We start from the raw sequence: 4,984 nt of genomic DNA, 5'->3' as shown, positions 1-4,984 counted from the left end.
CTGCGTTCCGGCTCCACAGGTTCCGGGCAGGCGAGCGACGGCGGCTGCTGCTACTTCCGGGGCGGGCCGCGGGACTGGAGAGGCGTGTAGGCAGGTCGGCAGAGGCGACGGGCTCTGCCGGGGTGTTTTCACTGAACAAGCGGCAGAAGTGAAAAAAAGTAAAGCAAAGAGGTCTGCCCGGGCTTCTGCCCTCCCTCAGGCCCGGGGCGGCTGCTCCTTCCAGCAGTGGGCAAAGCCCGGCGAGACCCTGAGGGCCTCTCGCCCTCGGGCCGCGGCGGCCTGCGGGGGGTCACCGCCCCCAGGCGGGGCCTCGCGGCTCCGCATGTTGAGAAAGCTGATCTCGGCCGAAGCACCAGAGTGCCCCGGGAAAAGCTCAAACCCAGCAACGCTCAGGCCGGGTATTCGCTTCCACCTGGGAGTTCCACTGTGAACGTGGCAACGATAGAAATAAACACGTATTTACAGTAGGTTGCATGTGGGAAGAAGGTTTTGAAGTCTCACCTTCGTGGTGCTGATGCCCCTGAGAAAACTTGGCCACACTTCAAGGCCCAAAAGGAGGACAGTTTTTAACATGGGGAGGCATGAAAAACTGAAATTACCTTTTGCTGGCTTTTCACTCAGTCAAATTAAAAAAAAAGTATAAGTGAACATTTACTACATTCTCTTTAACACTTAACCATTTTTGCACTGATGCCACATCCTATTTTGAACACTTTTTTTCTACATTAGAGATGTCCTCTGAGGATACTCATGGGAGGGTGCTCTGAATCTTTAAGGTTACTCTGCGCTAGGTAACATCTGTGGAAGGGATGAGCTCAAACCTCCTTGGACACCAAAAGGCCCATGGGCTACAGATAGGTGGGTAGGTCACAGACCCTTTGTAAACAATTCTGCTTTTCTTCTGCATGTCCAAAATGACATGTTCCACTGCACGTCTCCTCTGGGATGGGCTGGGATGTTAACCTCCACATGACAGTTACTGTATCCACCCAAACTACACTGATCTAATGCTTAGCATGGGTAGTTTAAGCCCTATATCACCAACTATGCTTTACATTCTTTTACAAATTTTTCAGATTAAGACCTCATGATGCTAGAAATTTTTGCAAACTCCTGTTCAGCTGATGTACTGCAATCCCTTTCTCTTAATGATATTATTTGTTTTTAGCACTGGTTAGCAGACTGTCCACCATGCTTAGGGAAAAAAAAAAAATCTCTTACCTTAGGTTAGAGAATTTCTTAGTAACACTCAATTTCTGTCTCTTCACAACCAGTAAATGGACACACCGATTTTAAGGCCAGACTGTAAGACTACTGGTCATCCAATTACTCAATTTGATGCATCTGTGAGAAGTACATCTTGAAAAAAGCACCAGCTAGAACACCAAAACTGTAAAAGAAGCAAATCTTAGGTAACTTCTTACTTAAGAGCAAAGCACTCTAAACTAAACAAACAAAAGTTAGGTATCAAGAACTGCTGTTATTGTAACAATTAAATATGCTGGTAGGTTGAAGCTCCAGGATTCCTTGGAGCCCTAAAGGTTCAGTACAAATAACCTTGGACATTGAAAAGTATGTCTATAGATATGAGTATAGCCAGTAGTGTATCTGGGATTTGCCCAAAACACTTGCTGTCTTAGGTCATAATCATTAAGCATGATTATATGGATGAAATACTGCACTCCTCAGCACCTTCACTGACACCTTAGCAAGCCTGTGTATATAAATGTGTTAAAATAAGGAATGGTGGCTCATATTGTAAATGAGGTGCAAGACAATGCTATTGCTAGATATTAATGATCTCAGACTGGTGGTTTGATTTTAAGATGACTTTTTGGTTTTTAAAGCTCAATTATCATATGATGGTGCCTGAGAAAAAAATTACTACAGGAGAAAAATGTTAGATGTAGAGTGTTCTTCAGTATTTTTCAGGTTTTAAAATCTTTAAAATGCTATCTAATTTCTACACCCTGTATTTTTGTAAATAACTATTTCATTTGTTCTCGCTACCCTGCAGAGTCAGTGACCTGTGACCCATGCCTCTGTAATTCTGTCATTCCATGTTTCTTTCCTAATGATGTGAGTGGCAGCCAAGATAGCAAATTCCTTTTGCTACCTCAGTATCAGGTGGAAAAATCAGAAGTTGGAGAGAGGTCAGAAAAGAGTCACAGAAATTATTACATGGCCGGCGAAACTGTTTCACGAGGAAAGATTATAAAGGCTGAATATGTACGTCTGTGTTAAGTGTCAGCTAAGGACAAACAGTATTGGACTTATTGTTTCTATCATAAGTTGTCCTGCAGAGCAGAGCTATGTGGAAAGAATTTCAGTCTAATTCATTGTTAAAAGCAAAGAGAAATGCTGTGCTGAAAAATTTGGGCCTCTGCTATGATCTGCAGAGTAAGGAGGAAACCATAAACATCCCCACGATGTTTAATGAAGAGACCCAAGCTTTACAGGAGACGTAATTCCTAATGTTTTACACTGTTGGGCTCAAATCCTAGGGTGTCTGCCAATAATAAGCACTAACCATTTGGTCAAGTCTGCTATGTGATGATAAAGACACTTACCATTTGCTTGGCATGATTCATCTCTGAATCACATTGTGTCAGAAGGGACACTGCTAGGAGAAGATTATTAAACTACATAGACAAAACCTCTTCCAGTATGGCAATTACAGTCCTCATTTCCTAGTACACACACCTTACTGAACATGTCTTACTCTTGGTAGCATATTTGTCTTGGAAGTATGTCAAAATCTTCAGATTAAGTCCCGTAATGGATTCCAATAAATGATGGGTCTGAACCTTCTTCCCTCAGACTGAAATAACAAGTCACATCTCTGATAGCATACTTCTCTCCACAAGCATTACCACTAAGCATTTGTCAGCAAATTTGTTGCCAAACCTCATTTCAAATGACTGTCATTGTCTCCCATCACTCTGGCCTGAATGTTTTTCTGTATTGAAATTGTGGTCTGAGGAACGCTGAAGATATAACCACCCTACAAAATTTTTCTAGCCCAGACAAAGCAGCAGTTGCCTCCCAGTTTATCATTGTCAGCAGCATCTGAAGAGCAGCAGAGGCACAAGCTGCCATTCCGCATGTACTGGTCTGTAGTAAAACCATGGTCAATGAGACAGTGCACAAAGCTTTGATCTGTGGATGGCACAGAGCCAGCATCTGAAAAAAAGCTGTAAAAAGGATGACACAGGGATTTGCAATTCTAACATTTTTTCCTAAGATTTTACATGTGTTAAATTTTTTTTGGCTTAAAGATCAACAATACTGGGATACAGCCCAGTTGAAGTGGTTACTGTATACTACTCATTACAAAAGTAGCAGCAGCAGCAAAGTGGAAGACAAAACATGCCTTTGGTTTCTCTTTGGAGTGGTAGAGCTGCTTTCTGTCCCGGTCTGTTCTAGAGTTACAGTGAATATGTAGATCCCAGCAGTGTGCTAAGCAAAGTGATGAACATCTGCCATATGCCTGTTGTCAGTTTGTCTCTAGGAAGGGAGTTTACATGATGCATTTCAACACAAATGTGCAGACACATGCTCAAATGTGCAGTGGGTTTATGTAAAAGAAAACAAGGTCAGAGAAACATACGTCATGCTTAAACAAGGTAGTAAAGTTTTGTATTATCCTTAGTTCTTCTGAGAGAGCGCTCCACAGACTTGTCTCATTCTGTGCAAAGGTGCTCTTGCCTATGCAGACAGAATTACCCTCACTCTGAAAAGTTCAGTCATGTTCTAGTTACCAGCTGTGATCTTCATCCCAGAGTGTAGCCTCTCAGATATCCTGGGAACAGGCCACTGAAAGCCTTAAAGATGGGAGTCCAGTTTTGGCTTAATTGGGTAGGTGTGGAAGTAGATGCAGAGACCTGCTGTCTCCAGTGGCCTTTGGATCAAGTTATTCATGCTTAAATGTGAATAGAATAGAAATGAAAAAATAATTGTGATAATATATAATCCCTTGTTGTGTGCTAGAAGTTCTTGTTGGCATCCCTGAGAATTGAGCATTGCAGCATCCCTCATACGTTTCTGTGGCATTATCCTCAGCTTCCCAAGTATTGAGCCATTATTATCCCAAGTGAACAACTCAGTGTTTCTGATCTGTCCGGCTGGGTTTTCTTTTCCAGCTTTCCCCTATGGCTGCTACCTCTCTCTTTCTCTTCACTTTGTGGACAAATTGCCTTGACTCACACATATCCCCTGAACAATTGCCCTTTTGGTTCCAATGAAGGCTGAATCCCAAGCCAGTATAATAAAGTTCAAAATCTTTGCCACTTTTGTAGGTCATATTCACAGCCTGATTCCTGCACTAAAAGAGATCAATAACACCAGATAGAAGATGAGCATGATAAAGCTCTCCAGTGCCCCAAGATTTAAACATGTGTATTCTCATTTCCATTTCTTTTGTTTAGTTGATGCCATGTTTTCACCCTGACTCTGCAGGGTATTTGCAGATGAAGAAAGAAGAGCAGTTCATGAGTAAATCACAGAAGACTCTGCTGTCATATAATAACGACTGCTCTAATCTCATATTCAATAAAAATCATATAAATGGACATTTAATAAATCATAATAAAATACTACCTGGTCCTCTGCAAATGTTTGCCTCATGAAAGTTCTAGTCCAGCTCCCAGCAAGGTCAAGTGGAAACTTCCTATTTCTTTCCACGGAAATTCATTTGGTCCCTGAGCCTCACAACCACCAGTGAAGTAAATCTTAATTTTTTTAGGAGGGAAACACAGAAGGGTAAATATAGCATTTTCAAACCTTCATGCCTGTATGTGTGAATATAAATGCATGTTTTTAGATTTAGCGGAATACTTCTGTAACTGTTGGCTATCTAAGCAATGAAAACCATAGAAAAGCCAAGAAGAACTCTTGTGAACATAAAAAAAAAGGATTTAGTTCTGAGGCTTGGAGTCATGGACTGAAAGATGATGCTGAAAAGAAATTGTGAAATCTTGCCAAT

This window comes from Strix uralensis, chromosome 3, assembly GCF_047716275.1.
Source record: "Strix uralensis isolate ZFMK-TIS-50842 chromosome 3, bStrUra1, whole genome shotgun sequence".
Lineage (NCBI taxonomy): Eukaryota > Metazoa > Chordata > Aves > Strigiformes > Strigidae > Strix > Strix uralensis.
The sequence above is the reverse complement of the archived record's forward strand: the minus strand, read 5'-3'. Positions refer to the sequence as shown.